Raw genomic sequence first — 19,276 nt, 5'->3', positions numbered from 1 at the left:
TTATATGCATAGAGAATTGCTTCTGAATGGACCTCCGGCCAATAAATAGGTTAAAAAAAGTGTGAGATGCCATGAAAATGGTAGAATTAAATTTTTATGAATATTAAATCTGCCTAAAGTTCAGTTTAGGCTCTAAGCGACACTGAAGTCGTTATTTAATCGACATTTGATGTTGACTCGATTAATAGAGCTGTAATGACCATTCTAAAATGTCTATGCATATTTTAGACACTTGATTTTAAGGATAAACACTTGATTGTAACAATGTAACCATCAAACTGCTACATAAACTCATTTTTTACTAAGAATTCAATAAAACAAAAAGTAAAGATCACTAAATTGTAATAGGAACCCATTTAAGCGCCAACAATATATCTCCATTCTTTCGGCTACAAAGTACAACAAATGTTCAAAAGACATACAAAATCATATATACGCATTGAGAGCCTAGCACTTGCTTTAATTGAGAAATGGATGGATTTTATTAGTTTATAAGCAAAGTACTTACATGCATAAGGACATTACATTTATTTATATAATATAGTTATGTAATATGTCTACTTCATGGGAGAAGGATATTAAGTGCATAGAATTATATAATCTTGTATCAGCTTGAAAAGAGTGTGAATTTCAAAAAAGCAAACCTTCAACCATAATAGCGTTAACACTATTCACGGAGTCATGGAATAAGGTTGCCAATATACTCATCCAGTTCCCTGGCCTTTAGCTTTTCCCCAGAACATCTCGGTTCTCAATTACCACCCAGGTGTTTCTTAAGTGCAGGACTGCTCGTTGACCATAATCTTCCTTCAAAATTCTTGAATAAACAGGACCTGATGATTGCATCAAACAAAATGCAGAATAGCAAATTAAGCAACCATAGGGTTAACTTATTAATTATTTCTAACCAGTTTGATATTAACAACATATAAATCCACTATTCCACTATCTAAATAAGAGTGTGAACAGAAATATATACCTCCATATATATAGTGTAGATTAACGCGCCATTTACTTAACTTGGCATTTCAATGAGAAAGACAATGTGTTCAGTGGTTTGTTTCTTCCTTGAGACAAACTCCGCTAACCTTGTTGCATGCTCACCCGTACAAAAGACTCGGCAATCATACCACTGTAAGATTGAGTACGTACATATATTTTGTCAAAAGTAAATAATGTAGTAAGAATGGGTAACTTTGACCATTATGACAAGTGGTAAATACCTCTATCTTGGATATTGTTTTAGTTACCTGACCATTTTTGAGAACCAATTCCATCGAGCGTGCATCTTTGCCATCTTCTATTATGACATGCAAACCTCGAGCCAAAGCAATAAATCCGAGATAATTTTGCATATTTGAACATTTGTATAGGCATCATATAAGTGAAATTGACACTATCTTTATCGTATCTCCAACTTTGCAATCATTACCACCTTTAATTCACCTGAAAAAGTGTATGGAAGTAAAAATCATTACATTGAAATATTAAAAATACAATATTTTAAGTGAGATTGTTTTGATCAGTTACAAACGGGACATGTTAGTAAAAAAGAAGATACAACAACTATTACTTAATTAGTAGGATGATAACTCTTACTGGTGACCATTTTCACCCATTTACTTCTGAATGGGTCATTTGAATTATTTATTGTCTTTAAAAAATATTATTAATTAGGTAAAAGGAAAATGGTCAAAAGTGGTCGAACGAATCCCATTTTGAGCATACAAAAACATTATAGCACAAATAATAACGGTAAAAAAGTAATTAAAATAGAAGTATTGAAACCTTTTGGGGTTGGTCTGGAGAAATTGTTGGAAGTTAAACTTGATTTTGGGCTATGTGTTTTGGATATGGTCTTGCAAGTATACAAGTATATGGATCAAGATTGTAGTCCAATATCTAGAAACTTCTTGTAATATCTAGTAGTGAAAGTGAGCAGAAACATCTTGTAAAATATCTAAGAAAATATTTAGGAAATATCTAGATATTAGTAGATGATGGAGAGTTCTAGACTACTCCATTGAGTAGTATAAATAGAGGGCTTCACCCCTCATTTGAAATCAAGCAAAGCAAAGCAAATCAAGTAATAAACAAAGCCTTCAAGATCAATCAAACATCTAAATCATCAATCCTCTCTTCCACAAATAATATACACATAACCTCCTATTTCTAACAAATTGGTATCAAGAGCTTGGTTCGACAAGATGATGGCCAACAATGTCATCACATTTCCTCGCCTCACAAAGGATAATTATGATCGATGGAGCATCCAAATGAAGACCTTCCTAGGTGGACAAGACCTATGGGAGATTGTGGAGGAAGGCTATGAGGAACCTACTGAAAAAGGTTCTCTCAGCAAGGAGAAAAAACTATTGAAGACCAACGATCAAAAGGCTGTTTCCATCATCTAACAAAGTGTAGATGATGGAGCTTTTGAGAAAATTGCAAGTGCAACCACCGCCAAGAAAGCATGGGAGATCTTGGAGAATTCTCACAAGGGAGTTGAAAAGGTGAAAAAGGTTCGATTACAAACACTACGAGGTGAGTTCGAATCCTTCAATAAGAAAGACTCAGAATCAATTTCTGATTATTTTACAAGAGTTTTGGCGGTTGTCAATCAATTAAAAAGGAATGGTGAAACTCTAAGTGATGTAAGAGTCATTGAGAAGATTCTTAGATCATTAGATTCAAAATTCGACTATATAGTCGTAGCCATCGAAGAATCTAAAGATCTAGAATCAATGACTATCGATGAACTCATGGGTTTACTACAAGCCCATGAAGAGAGGTTCAATAAGAAAAATAAGGAGCCTTTGGAGCAAGCTTTACAAGCAAAACTCTCTTTCAAGGAAGAGAGCAGTGAAAAGACTCATCAAACGAGTCAACGAGGTCGTGGTCAAGTACGTGGCCGAGGACGAGGACAAGAATATATCAAACGTGGAGGTTATAGTTCTTACAAAAATGAAGAAAGAAGTCAAAATTTTCACCCGACTAGAGGTCGCAGTAGAAGGCCAAGGTATGACAATTCTCAAACCAAATGCTATAATTGTCATAAATTTGGCCACTATGCTTCGGAATGCGAGAAGTCAAACAATTACGTGCAAGAAAGAGCAAATTTAGTGCAAGAAGATACCGAAGCCGTGAAAAACACTTTGTTACTAGCATGCAAAGGTGAAGATAACGGAGAATCAACTTTGTGGTATCTCGACACGGGTGCAAGCAACCATATGTGCGGTGACAAAAACATGTTTGTGGAGTTAGACGAGGTAATTAGTGGAAATATTGTAGTGACCCGGAAATTTCCGATCAAATTTAAACTTTAATCTTTATATGTATCCGACACGATAAGCAAAATCTGTAATGTTGAGTCTCGAAAAGTTTGAAAACTATATTCATGTAATCAATTACCCTTTGACCATGTCTGACGATTCACGAACAAAAATGTGTAAATAGAAATGTATGTGTATGTACATATGTGTATTTTTTTTAAGCTAAGAAATATTGATAAAACATTTAAGAGCTTGGTGATACAAAAATAGATTATGAGATTATTATGTGACTTGAAAGCATTGAACGAATTAGTTGATATGAATATAAGCTACGAGATCTATTTTATGAACATAGAAATGCTATCACAGTAGTTAGTGAATAATACTTTACTTGAACGTATTTGTTCGATGTAAGTTTATCAATGAGATTAAAAGATAATATCAAGTGATTGATTTATCAGGTACATTGAATTATAATTACGAGTCTTTGTTATGAGGTCCACTTGAATTAGAAAACTCTTACTTTTAACGGTATTCGGAATATTTAGTAAAGTGATTCCATGTAAGAACAAAAGTGTTATTATTGAGGATTAGACAGAGGTTAGCGGAGAGTCTCGTTTAATTATCAAAAGCGTACCTTGCAATGATTGACTTGTGTCACTTGGTAGGTTAATTATTTAGTTTTCTTAATATTGAAGACGTTTTACGATATAGATGAAACCTTTTAAAGAATGATTTTGAATATAACTAATTCTGGAAAACTAAATTATATTTATTCAATTTAGTACAAACACATTTTTTTCGATATAATAGAATTTGATTATAAAATATTTTTATGGATTTTCAATGATATAAAAATAAAAATAAATATAAAATAAAGATTTCTAATGAGCACCAAAAGACTACAACATTTCATCACAAGATTGAAAGTTAAAATGTTGGAAATCACTAAACCTGCGCACTTGTACGAGAAAAATCATAACTAAATCATACTGACTCGAAAAAGGGTGATTCCGGTGTCCAAACGACCGTAACTCAAAAATCTACAACTTTCATGAAGACACCATACACGAATCGTGTACCTATCTACACGAAACGTGTAATCTTGTGCCGACATATTTTGGTGGCGGCTCACTATGCAACATGTTTTTAATTTTTATTAATATTATATTATATTATTATATTATTTATAAATCTATATATATAGGATCGATCATAATTGTTTTCTAACTATCTATCTCTCACACTCTCTCTATAATTATATTTATTATTATTATTGTTAGTGTTATTATTATTATTATTAGTATTATTATACATAAAATACTACGACGAGGTCATGGGCGAGTTATTTCAAAACGGGTTTTATGAGCGGGATAGAGCTAAGGAAATTATGAGTTATGGTTATGGAGGTGATGGGTATTGTTCATGGGTATGCTTGTGAGGTTAAACTAGTGTTTGTCACCTCCATTGCGTCTACGTACCTTTCCTACAATATTGAACCTCAATATTGATACGTTCGTGAATCCAAGGCCAACCTTACACTTGTTCAATGATGTTATATGTATTTTTACTACAAAATACAGTATGGTGAGTTTCATTTGCCTTTTTACCCTTTATATTTTTGGGACTGAGAATACATGCGCTTTTATAAATGTTTGACGAAATAGACACAAGTAATTGAAACTACATTCTATGGTTGAATTATCGAAATCGAATATGCCGCTTTTTATTAAAGTCTGGTAATCTAAGAATTAGGGAACAGACACCCTAATTGACGCGAATCCTAAAGATAGATCTATTGGGCCTAACAAACCCCATCCAAAGTACCGGATGCTTTAGTACTTCGAAATTTATATCATGTCCGAAGGAGGATCCCGGAATGATAGGGGATATTCTTATATGCATATTGTTAATGTCGGTTACCAGGTGTTCACCATTTGAATGATTATTTTTGTCTCTATGCATGGGACGTATATTTATGAGAACTGGAAATGAAATTCTTGTGGTCTATTAAAATGATGGAAATAAATGATTATGATAAACTAATGAACTCACCAACCTTTTGGTTGACACTTGAAAGCATGTTTATTCTCAGGTTTGAAAGAGATCTTCCGCTGTGCATTAGCTCATTTTAAAGATATTACTTGGAGTCATTCATGACATATTTCAAAAGACGTTGCATTCGAGTCGTTGAAGTTCATTAAAGATTATTATTAAGTAAATGACAGATTAGGTCATTTATAGTTTGGATATTATGAAATGGTATGCATACATGTCAATTTTCGATGTAAAGAAAGATTGTCTTTTAAAAACGAATGCAATGTTTGTAAAATGTATCATATAGAGGTCAAATACCTCGCAATGTAATCAACTATTGTGAATCGTTTATAATGTATATGAACGGGTCCTTTCAGTTGGTATCAGAGCGGTGGTCTTAGCGAACCAGGTCTGCATTAGTGTGTCTAACTGATAAGTCGTTAGGATACATTAGTGAGTCTGGACTTCGACCGTGTCTGCATGTCAAAAGTTTTGCTTATCATTTCGTGTCGAAAATTACCTGCTTATCATTTTTAAGTCTAGACGCGCTTTCCTGCATTTATTGCATAATAGTGTATAGACGAATTCTTATCTTAGCATATCTGATACTGTGAACTTTGACTGACATTTTTCAAAGATTCTCCGTAATTTATGGGATTTTGGTATTATATATACATATGTAAATTATGTATAGAAAGATATCAAATCTAACTCCTATAATCTATTTCATATCAAAAATTCATTCCCTTGATCATACGAGATGGATCCCTCGACCAGTTCGAATTCCTCAGATTACGACAGCTATTCCGATATGGAGTCTCATTCCAGCTCCGAAAGCAGTATGACCGGAATAGATCAACCAATCAGTCATCACCTATTCTGGATGAAATGGGGATGGGTTCGTAGCCTCCTCAATTATTGGAGACAAGAAGAAGGTGATCCTTTCCATCCACCAAATTGCCCTATTGACAATGAACCTGAAGCACTTACCGGCGAACCTGTTCGAGAAACCATTTTCTCTCTCATCTCCAGAGTATCTCGTCACGATTATATACTACACCAAATTCTTGATTATATTTATCCGCTCGTCCGAACCGACGATCACCCCGGTGTAATAGAAGAAGTTAACGAGCTTCGTGCTCGGGTAGTGGCTTTGGAGAATACGGTGCGAAGGTTACAAACACCATCAGCAGCACCAGCAGCGTAACCAGTACCGCCAGTAACATCCACATCGCAAGTCTCAATACTAAAAGCACCAGCAGCATCACCGACATCAACATCAACCACCATTATTAACATCAACAGGATCATTACCACCACCAACAATCACATCCGCATCACACACCTCAATATCCCAATCTGTATATCGGATATCAACGTCACACGCACCAAAGATACCAAGGAGTACCAACAACAACAAACGAAGAAGTATTGATTCATAACTTCATCGGAGAAACATTCTGTGGTGATTAGGTAATCTCTAAAGTTTTAGAGATTATCTATCTCAGCCTTAACCGTAAACCAGATGAGTGGACAGAGATGATAGAGAGAAGAACCGAAACCCTAACAAGACTGGTGCGTAAGGTACAAGCTAGACTTGTTTTACCAACATCATCAGCAGTACCAATAGCCTCACCAACACAGTCAATGCTGTCAACATTGTTAGAATCGTCAGCACCTCTAACCTCACAAGTTTCGCCAATTCAAGAATCACTGTGGAAACTATTACAAATTAATAACAAGTATATTGTATCAACGAGTTATGAAGTATTAACTCAGTTCCTCCGAAGAATTTATATGTATATTCTATAAAAAAAATTTTACCATAATAAATCTTTCTGTACTAAGCTATTATGTATGGAACTTAACTATCTGGTTAATTCATATTACTAATTTGCTATGATGTACATTCTTCGTTAACAATTTAATCATTGTTAACTACAATCTCTGCTTCAACTCAATGAATTTTATTTCATAATAAATCAAGTGTATCATTCAATAACATGTTTGATTATACACTTTCATCTTTGATATACCCGAAATTTACGAGAAAACAATATTCGTATCTTGCGAAGTTAGCAAGAGTTCCATGAGCATCAGCATGATTCACTAAGGAAATACATATAAATATTGAAGCATTGATTACATTAGTGAAATACTCCGCAAAGTTTATGTAATCTCTAATGTTTTAGAGAAAATTCATTTCTAATTCAATCCGAAAATCAAATGAGCTTAGTATGATATTAACTCATTGAATCTGTACTACATCTGAAGAAAATATACCCACATATATTTTCATAAAGATTGTAATGAGAATTCTTGTTCAAAATATTATTTGTGAAATTTTTTTAACGGGTAGGTAATACCCGAGAGATATATAAAATCACAATTAATATGTTACATTCTTCAATTCTGATTCAATAATCATCAACTAAACCAATATACATTCTTCTATAGAAATCAAAACAATCATACTCATTCGAATCTAATTACATATTCTGATTTTGGGAATTTCAGAATTCAACTCGAGATACAACCAAAATCATCACTCTTAGATCCTTATATTTTTCAAAGCTATACTTTGACTTCAAAACTGTGATAGCACATCACTTTTAATCGTAACACACAAGATGGATATGAGAAATCATTCGGGATTTAGGACGATTTCATCATTTGGATATTGACTATGACAATCTGCAATCAAAACCCTCCGAAATTCTAGAAGACACTTCAAATAATAAACAATTGAGATGATGATCCAACCACACGTTACCCGAAGTTTTGTACCTGAAAAACTCTCGAAACCAAAGTCATAATCTAACATGTACCTGCGTCGAATTCTTCTAGCAAGAACAACATTTCGATTCCTTTTCAAAGTAGCCAATTTTGTCACGGATCCAGCAAGTCAACTTCGATTTTTTCAGTCGGACCAGTCTTATTATAACCCTGATAGATACGTTGCCCTTTCGTCATTATTACTGGGGAACCTTTCATATTCCACCATATTACCACCAGCGTTTAATCATCTAAAACACGATTCTTCTGAACCCACCTCAGATTGATAACCAGAGATTCAGATATTATTGCATTAAATGCAGAGGAAACATAAAAATGGTAGATGGTTTAAACGGTCAAAAGTTTGATGATAAAAGATAGTGAGTTGGTAAAGCTCAGAAAAAGAAAGGATTTGGTACTGAAAAATGGATTGAGCAAAGTATGAAGGAAGCCATGGACAAATCACAGAGACTGAATCTGCCTTCAAAGGATCCAAATGATTCAGTGCCTGCTGAACTCGTTAGCGAACACCTTATTTCTTATTCTAAATCTCCACAGACAAATATTATTCATCATCATCATATCTTGAATATTCTAAGATATCATAGTATCTTTCATTATAAATATCCTTGATAATTCTGAAGATATTTTCATAAGTATTCTCATTTGAAATCAATTATCTCTCTGTAATATCTGCAACATAAAAAGAAACTGTGTTAGTTTCTAAATACTGAAAAATTCGAATATGAATGTTTTTGAAGTAGTGTTGGGAACTGATACATGAGTTAATATAATATAATGACACTTGATCAACGTCATTATATTACAGTAGGTCATGTTAAGTTTCTAATGGGATGTGATGATTCACAGCACCATCATCATGTGCCATTTACACGACTCTTACATTCGATCTAATCCTTAAACATAGCAAGAAAATATTTCTTGATGATTCGATCTTTTACAGGATATTCTGGTAATTTGACAAGTCAAAATCGCATCATTAAGATTTCCTTCTTAGAACATTAACTATGTTCATTCCGAAATTCATAACTGCAAATTCTGGACCATTACTCGCTTGACTCGAGGACGGGAAGAGGAAACGAAAGAATGAAGCTCCAAACTAGAAATTGGAGCATAAACCGCAGCAAATAAAAGAGAATATTAATTATGGGTGACAATGATTATAGAAGACAGATGCAGGGGCATCGAAATATAAGGGAAGATATAAAACTCAACAACCACCCTGAAGCTACAAACCGTGCATATCAATACGTATTGCCACGTAAAGGCACGAAAAAATTAATAACACTATAACCCCAAGATAATAGTAGAAGTAAATAAAATCTTCCGGTGGTAGATGAAAGAGAAGGATGACAGATGTAAAAATTAAGAGTATATCAAGGATCAAAATGGGATGGAGCATATTGACGAATGTTTTAAAGTATGAACTGAGGAGAAAGAATAGAAGGTGTGAGTTGTAAGGAAACAAAGAGGGTGGATTTATAGAAAAATATCCGACAGAGCAATCGGAACAGATTATTACATTTACTCAAAGAAGATCCTGATTTCCTAAGTCGCCGAAGAACCAAATCTTATTACGAAAATTTTCTTTAAATCCCTTAAATTCTGGAAATCAATCATAGCTACGTCATCAGTTAAAACAAATCTACATTTACTCATTTCGCTCTTTTACGATAGCTTCACTCATACGCTTCGAGAAATCGAATTATTTTATCCGTACTTCTAAATCATGATAAAACTCTATGTATCAGCTTATATTCGTCATAATAACATTCTTACTATTAGCTATGACGACCTCTATCAAATTTCGGGACGAAATTTCTTTTAACGGGTAGGTACTGTAGTGACCCGGAAATTTCCGATCAAATTTAAACTTTAATCTTTATATGTATCCGACACGATAAGTAAAATCTGTAATGTTGAGTCTCGAAAAGTTTGAAAACTATATTCATGTAATCAATTACCCTTTGACCATGTCTGACGATTCACGAACAAAAATGTGTAAATAGAAATGTATGTGTATGTACATATGTGTATTTTTTTTTAAGCTAAGAAATATTGATAAAACATTTAAGAGCTTGGTGATACAAAAATAGATTATGAGATTATTATGTGACTTGAAAGCATTGAACGAATTAGTTGATATGAATATAAGCTACGAGATCTATTTTATGAACATAGAAATGCTATCACAGTAGTTAGTGAATAATACTTTACTTGAACGTATTTGTTCGATGTAAGTTTATCAATGAGATTAAAAGATAATATCAAGTGATTGATTTATCAGGTACATTGAATTATAATTACGAGTCTTTGTTATGAGGTCCACTTGAATTAGAAAACTCTTACTTTTAACGGTATTCGGAATATTTAGTAAAGTGATTCCATGTAAGAACAAAAGTGTTATTATTGAGGATTAGACAGAGGTTAGCGGAGAGTCTCGTTTAATTATCAAAAGCGTACCTTGCAATGATTGACTTGTGTCACTTGGTAGGTTAATTATTTAGTTTTCTTAATATTGAAGACGTTTTACGATATAGATGAAACCTTTTAAAGAATGATTTTGAATATAACTAATTCTGGAAAACTAAATTATATTTATTCAATTTAGTACAAACACATTTTTTTCGATATAATAGAATTTGATTATAAAATATTTTTATGGATTTTCAATGATATAAAAATAAAAATAAATATAAAATAAAGATTTCTAATGAGCACCAAAAGACTACAACATTTCATCACAAGATTGAAAGTTAAAATGTTGGAAATCACTAAACCTGCGCACTTGTACGAGAAAAATCATAACTAAATCATACTGACTCGAAAAAGGGTGATTCCGGTGTCCAAACGACCGTAACTCAAAAATCTACAACTTTCATGAAGACACCATACACGAATCGTGTACCTATCTACACGAAACGTGTAATCTTGTGCCGACATATTTTGGTGGCGGCTCACTATGCAACATGTTTTTAATTTTTATTAATATTATATTATATTATTATATTATTTATAAATCTATATATATAGGATCGATCATAATTGTTTTCTAACTATCTATCTCTCACACTCTCTCTATAATTATATTTATTATTATTATTGTTAGTGTTATTATTATTATTATTAGTATTATTATACATAAAATACTACGACGAGGTCATGGGCGAGTTATTTCAAAACGGGTTTTATGAGCGGGATAGAGCTAAGGAAATTATGAGTTATGGTTATGGAGGTGATGGGTATTGTTCATGGGTATGCTTGTGAGGTTAAACTAGTGTTTGTCACCTCCATTGCGTCTACGTACCTTTCCTACAATATTGAACCTCAATATTGATACGTTCGTTAATCCAAGGCCAACCTTACACTTGTTCAATGATGTTATATGTATTTTTACTACAAAATACAGTATGGTGAGTTTCATTTGCCTTTTTACCCTTTATATTTTTGGGACTGAGAATACATGCGCTTTTATAAATGTTTGACGAAATAGACACAAGTAATTGAAACTACATTCTATGGTTGAATTATCGAAAGAGAATATGCCCCTTTTTATTAAAGTCTGGTAATCTAAGAATTAGGGAACAGACACCCTAATTGACGCGAATCCTAAAGATAGATCTATTGGGCCTAACAAACCCCATCCAAAGTACCGGATGCTTTAGTACTTCAAAATTTATATCATGTCCGAAGGAGGATCCCGGAATGATAGGGGATATTCTTATATGCATATTGTTAATGTCGGTTACCAGGTGTTCACCATTTGAATGATTATTTTTGTCTCTATGCATGGGACGTATATTTATGAGAACTGGAAATGAAATTCTTGTGGTCTATTAAAATGATGGAAATAAATGATTATGATAAACTAATGAACTCACCAACCTTTTGGTTGACACTTGAAAGCATGTTTATTCTCAGGTTTGAAAGAGATCTTCCGCTGTGCATTAGCTCATTTTAAAGATATTACTTGGAGTCATTCATGACATATTTCAAAAGACGTTGCATTCGAGTCGTTGAAGTTCATTAAAGATTATTATTAAGTAAATGACAGATTAGGTCATTTATAGTTTGGATATTATGAAATGGTATGCATACATGTCAATTTTCGATGTAAAGAAAGATTGTCTTTTAAAAACGAATGCAATGTTTGTAAAATGTATCATATAGAGGTCAAATACCTCGCAATGTAATCAACTATTGTGAATCGTTTATAATGTATATGAACGGGTCCTTTCAAATATCACCTTTGGAGATTCCTCTAAAGTCTCGGTTAAAGGCAAAGGTAAGATTCTCATCCGCTTGAAAAATGGAAGGCATCAATTTATCTCTAACGTGTATTATGTGCCCAATATGAAGACGAATATACTGAGTATTGGACAACTCTTAGAGAAAGGCTATGATATTCACATGATAAATCGTACCCTTTCTTTAAGAGACCAAAAAGGGGGTTTGATTGCTAAGGTGCCAATGTCAACGAATAGGATGTTCATGCTAAACATTCAACATGACATTCCAAGATGTTTAAAAGCATGTTTCAAAGATAATTCTTGGCTTTGGCACATGAGATACGGGCACTTAAATTTTGGAGCCTTAAAATTATTATCAAGTAAAGGAATGGTGAAGGGTTTGCCTCCGATTAATCATTCGGATCAAATATGTGAGGGATGCCTCCTAGGAAAGCACTTCCGAAACAGTTTTCCAACAGAAGCTTCTAGTAGAGCGAAGAAACCTCTAGAACTTTTTCACACGGATGTGTGTGGACCCATAAGCCCACCGTCTTTTGGTAAAAATAGATATTTTCTTCTATTCATTGATGATTTTAGTCGAAAGACATGAGTCTATTTTCTAAAAGAGAAGTCGGAAGCTTTTGGAATGTTCAAGGAGTTTAAAGCATTTGTGGAGAATCAAAGTGGTCTCACCATCAAGGCGATGAGATCCGATCGTGGAGGAGAGTTCACATCCAAGGAATTCAAGGAATTTTGCGACAACAATGGGTTACGACGTCCTCTACTCTTCCGTATTCACCTCAACAAAATGGTGTTGAGGAAAGAAAAAATAGGACCATTCTTGATATGGCCCGGAGTATGTTAAAGAGCAAAAGGATGCCTAAGAAATTTTGGGCTGAGGCAGTAGACTGTGCGATCTATCTTGCAAATCGCTTGCCCACTAGAAGCGTCAAGAACAAAACAACCATTGAAGCTTGGAGTGAAAGGAAGCCCGTCATCTCACACCTTCGAGTGTTCGGAAGTGTGGCATATGCTCATGTGCCAGATCAAAAAAGGACGAAGCTCGATGATAAAAGCGAGAAACTCATATTCGTGGGCTATGACTCAAGTTCGAAGGGTTACAAGTTATACAATCCCAAGACCGGTAAAGTAATCTCAAGTCGAGATGTGGTGTTCGACGAAGAAGCAACATGGGATTGGAATATTCCCGAAGAGGAGAACTACGACTTTCTCCCTTATCCATTCGAGAGTACTGCAAGGAACGAAGAATATCTTGAAGTTCAAGAACCTTCTAGTACACCATCTCCGCACTCTCCACGTACTCCAACCACTACACCTAGTGAAGTGACACCAACATCAGGAGGAGAATCAAGTAGGCTACAACATCACACAAGGAGCATTGAGGAGTTGTACGAGGTAACCCAGCCTATGGAGGATCTATCATTGTTCTGACTTCTTGTCGATTGTGAGCCAATAAGTTATGAAGACGCAACAAAAAGCCAAAAGTGGAAACGTACTATGGACGAAGAGATTCAAGCAATCGAGAAGAATAATACGTGGGATCTTGCCATACTACCAAAGGGACATAAGGCTATTGGTGTAAAATGGGTGTACAAGGCCAAGAAGAATTCCAAAGGTGAAGTTGAAAGATATAAGGCAAGGTTGGTGGCGAAGGGATATAGTCAACGAGCCGGCATAGACTATGACGAGGTATTTGCTCCCGTCACTAGTCTAGAAACTATAAGATTGATAATCTCACTTGCGGCTCAACATAATTGGAAGATTTATCAAATGGATGTCAAATCCGCGTTCCTTAATGGCCACTTAGAAGAAGAAGTCTATATAGAACAAACTTTGGGATACATCGTGAAAGGCCAAGAGAATAAGGTGCTAAAATTGAAAAAGGCCTTATACGGGTTGAAGCAAGCGCCTCGGGTATGGAATAGCAGGATAGACAAGTATTTCCAGCAGAATGACTTTACGAAATGCACCCATGAGCATGCCCTCTACACTAAAGTTAGCAATGATGGAGATGTTATGATTATGTGCCTATACGTGGATGACTTGATATTCACCGGTAGTAATCCCAAAATGTTTGATGAGTTCAAGAAAGCAATGGTTCGGGAGTTCGAGATGACCGACATTGGTCTTATGGCTCACTATCTTGGGATCGAGGTAAAACAAAAGAAAGAAGGAATATTCATATCCCAAGAAGGTTATGCGAATGAGGTGCTCAAGAAGTTTAAGATGAATGACTGCAAGTCAACGAACACATCGGTGGATTGCAATCTCAAATTGTCAAAAGATGATGAAGGATACTTGGTGGACCCAACACAATATAAGAGTTTAGTTGGAAGTCTGAGGTACCTAACCTACACGAGGCCAGATATTCTCTACGGAGTTGGACTAGTAAGTCGATACATGGAAGCACCTACAATAAATCACTTGAAGGCGGCCAAGAGGATACTTCGCTACATCAAAGGTACGATTGACTATGGCTTGTTTTATTCGCCTTCTGATCACTTCAAGCTAGTTAGATACAGTGATAGTGATTGGGCTGGAGACATAGATGATCGTAAGAGTACGAGTGGTTTTGTGTTCTATTTGGGAGACACGGCGTTCACATGGAGCTCGAAGAAGAAACCCATTGTGACTCTGTCAACGTGTGAAGCCGAGTTTGTTGCAGCAACATCGTGCACCTGTCATGCAATATGGCTCAGGAAGTTACTAAATGAGCTTAAGTTTTTTCAAAAAGAACCCACGGAGATATATGTGGATAACAAGTCTACGATTGCTCTAGCAAAGAATCCAGTCCTCCATGATCGAAGCAAGCACATCGATACGAAATACCATTACATGAGGGAGTGTGTAACAAATAAAGAGGTGCAGATAAAGTACGTGAAGTCATTTGACCAAGTTGCTGATATTTTCACAAAGCCTCTAAAACATGAGACATTTCAGAGATTACAGAATATGCTCGGAGTGACGAAATCAAGTTTAAGGGGGGCAGTTGGAAGTTAAACTTGATTTTGGGCTATGTGTTTTGGATATGGGCTTGCAAGTATACAAGTATATGGATCAAGATTGTAGTCCAATATCTAAAAACTTCTTGTAATATCTAGTAGTGAAAGTGAGTAGAAACATCTTGTAAAATATCTAAGAAAATATTTAGGAAATATCTCGATAATACTTAGAAAATATCTAGATATTAGTAGATGATGGAGAGTTCTAGACTACTCCATTGAGCAGTATAAATAGAGAGCTTCACCCCTCATTTGAAATCAAGCAAAGCAAAGTAAATCAAGTAATAAACAAAGCCTTCAAGATCAATCAAACATCTAAATCATCAATCCTCTCTTCCACAGATAATATACACATAACCTCCTATTTCTAACAGAAATGTCATGAGTACCATTCCAGCAACTCATCAAACCAGACCATTGAATAAAAATGTTTCATCTTTAATGGGAAGCAAAAAATAGCTAAATTGAAGCATTTCAAATAGTAAGAGATTAAAAGCCACTGAGAGTGTAACTTCAGACCATAAAGCCTATTAAGCCTATTATTATTATTATTATTATTATTATTATTATTATTATTATTATTATTATTATTATTATTATTATTATTATTATTATTATTATTATTATTATTGATGTACAATAGCTAGGTTGTTGTAATCACAATTGAAACATTTTTACAATATTAACTTAAAAAATCAGAGAGAAATGATGGGTTAACCTAATGGGATCCAGTTCATTTGAGTGTGTACATTTTTTTAGTTATTTCAACCTAAATCAGTTAATTCAAAACATTCACTAAATCTAATTATCTTTATTTACAATTTATCTACACACTTTGGACAAAAAGGAATAGCCCTACCCAATTAGACCCGGACAAAGGCTACCCATTTTGATCCCATCCACCCACAATTCCAGTTTTTTTATCACCTCTACTGAAGTATTAAAGATATCACCTGCACAATAATATTCAGACCGCAAATCTGAACCAAGCGTAACTCTTCAGCATCAACACAAGCAAAGCAGACTTCTTCCACGTCTATGCAATTTAAAAAATCTGGAATTACAATTTAAAAACATTCAACAAATCAATAACAAAGTAAAGGGTTGAAACGTAACTATGATAAAATCTGTACAGAGTGAAACTTTACAATTTAACTTGCAGAGTGTTACTAAAACATTACACAATTTTAAAAAACATTCAACAATTCTGTAAACTGAAATTACCCCAGTTTAAAAAAAACTGTATACTGTAATTTGTTATGTTTGACTATATTTGTAAAGTTTATTGAAGTTTCACTCTGTAATTAAAAACAAAAAAACTCTGTAAACTGAAACTGTATTTTATATTGTTTCACTCTACAATTTCAGTTCACTAATTTGTAAAATTTCACTAAATTTACAAACTGAAACTGTATTTTAGATTGTGATATATGTGTACACATTTAAAATCTATATAACGTGTTCCAGATTTAGTATGCATATTATTAAATTGAAGCTAGTCTTCATCAAGTTGAAGTTGTTAATTTCAGTTAGTACTTCAAAATGCATTAATATTATAATCTAACAAATAATTGGGTCATGAACACGTAATACCATTACTCAAACATCAAAAATAACATAATGGATCCAATGAGTGAAGGCAATGAGTGAAGGCAATCAGTAATGATACAAAAAATTAAAATAAAACACTTACATTATAATTTTAAATTAGAAGTAGAAGGTGAATGTGAGCTCTCAACAATGGTGGTAATACCGCCATACTCACCATATTCGATTTTCAGCGTTTGCCCTAATTAAAAAAGCATAGCGAATCAATTAATTATTGGGCACGCTAATTAACCTATAGTTAGCATCAAATTGAACGTATAGATACAAAAAAGAAGAAGATAGAAGAAAACCTAACACGTTGGCGATGAATCCAATACACCGTTCAAAACTCCGATAATCACCTCATTCGCAAAAATCGTACACTCTGAAGATCGATTTTGGTAACCCTAAATCCCTTCCTGTTGAAGAATACAGAACGATGCTTCACGAATTTAATCAGATGTATCAACAACCTAATTTGTATCTGTTGAAGAAGACAGTCGTTGACTGATTTTTTTTATTTTGCTTAACCCTAATTGATGCGGTTTGATATAATCGTAACAAATTGGTACCATATTGCTCGAAAAATTGTAACAAATCCAGTGGTGGTGAAGGTTTTCCTCCAAACGAATTGGATACGGCATAATCAGTTGTCAAAGGGTTTGGGGTGGTTTTGATATTTGAAGAGAGATTTGATTGGTGCAGTTAATCCGTGTTTCTATAGGGGACGCGCGTCACATGTAGAAAATTAAGGAATTTTTTAATTCAAAATTCTGAGAAAATTAGGATTTGTGAGGAGTAATCTGGTGGTGACATGTGGACTTAGGCTACCGGTTTAGTAAGATAGAAGATATATATATATATATATATATATATATATATATATATATATATATATATATATATATATATATAGGGTGAGGATCCACGGAAAACCAAAGGTAGTAGAGAACCCATGGAACTCGTGCAGATTCAGTAAATCTGCTGCAGATCGACATATTTTTTTTTTTTTTTTTGCAGCTTTTTTTTCAGTGCAGATTTTTTTTTTTTTTTGCAGATTGACATTTTTTTCCATTTTTTTTACAGATCGACTTTTTTCTGTTTTTTTATGCAGATTGAGTCAATCTGCGTTTTTTTGCAGTTTTTTTTTATTTTTTTTGCAGATCGACTTTTTTTCGTGCAGATTGACTTTTTTTTGTGCAGATTGAGTCAATCTGCGTGCAGATTGACCTTTTTTTGCAGTTTTTTTTTTTTGCAGATTCACTTTTTTTTTCCTTTGCAGATTGACTGTTTTTTTGCAGATTTTTTTTTTTTCAGATTATATTTTTTTCATAGATTGAAGCTCGATCTCTACATAGATTGAAGTTCAATCTATGAGTTCTATGGGTTATCTACATACTCTAGTTCTCTAGAGATCCTTTCACTATATATATATATATATATATATATATATATATATATATATATATATACTAGGTTTTTGAACCCGTGTGTTGCACGGGTGTGTAAAAAACAGTGCAAAAATGTAATTTGCAGTTCATATTGGTATGTAAATAGCGATACTAAAAAAACAGAAAAAGTATAAGAATTAATTAAGAGCCCGTGGTGATGACAAATTTTAAAAATTCATTTAAGTTTAAGAGCTCGTGTTGACAAATTTTAAAAATTCCTTTTGAATATAAGAGCCCGTGATGTTGACGAATTCTAAAAGTTCTTTTAAGTTTAAGAGCCCGTGGTGTTGACAAATTTTAAAAGTGATTTTGAGTGGTGTTAGTAACTTAATGTCTACAATTTTTTTATCACCATTAATATCTTTTTGATATATAAATTATATACTACGTAATATTTAAAGTAGACTGAAAATTTATCATGGAACGTAACATTAGTAAAGTATAAGTTATATTAATTATATACAATTATTTTTTGAATAAAAATGTAACCCACGAGTTTAATTTTAAAAAAGTTGTAAGTTATTTCAGTAAAATAATTGTACTCGGGGGAGTTATCGTGTATAATTAATATTGTAATAGTTACATTTGTGTATTCATAAATATTTTAAGGACTTAAACTGTAAATTCAAATCACTTCTATATTTATTGCAAAAAATAAATGCTCCGTTGGGGGTGCATCGAAGCTCTGTTTCGAATAAAATTTATTGCGTTTTGTTCGCAAAATTATTTCGAGTTAAAAGGTGATGACAGGGGAACCTAACTCGCGGCGAACAAAAAGATAAATCAGTTAAATTTTTTTGGTGAATTTATATTAAATAGTGATAAAAAAAATACATGTCAATCAATAAATATTTTAATATATTAATATCGCTGCAAGTGAT

General features: G+C 33.6%; 1 long non-coding RNA gene across 1 annotated transcript; it reads right to left on the bottom strand.

Annotated features, from left to right (window-relative positions):
- Positions 1-480: 480 nt before the first annotated feature.
- LOC139865660 (uncharacterized) lies at positions 481-17,176 on the bottom strand. Its single transcript, XR_011765047.1, has 5 exons — positions 17,051-17,176; positions 16,311-16,411; positions 1,251-1,446; positions 980-1,132; positions 481-833 (listed from the first exon to the last, which is right to left on the bottom strand). It is a non-coding gene; the product is annotated as an uncharacterized lncRNA (long non-coding RNA).
- Between the last annotated feature and the right edge of the window lie 2,100 nt (positions 17,177-19,276).

The sequence above is a fragment of the Rutidosis leptorrhynchoides genome, chromosome 9 (assembly GCF_046630445.1).
Source record: "Rutidosis leptorrhynchoides isolate AG116_Rl617_1_P2 chromosome 9, CSIRO_AGI_Rlap_v1, whole genome shotgun sequence".
Taxonomy (NCBI): domain Eukaryota; kingdom Viridiplantae; phylum Streptophyta; class Magnoliopsida; order Asterales; family Asteraceae; genus Rutidosis; species Rutidosis leptorrhynchoides.
This window is presented reverse-complemented; position numbering and strand designations above follow the sequence as displayed.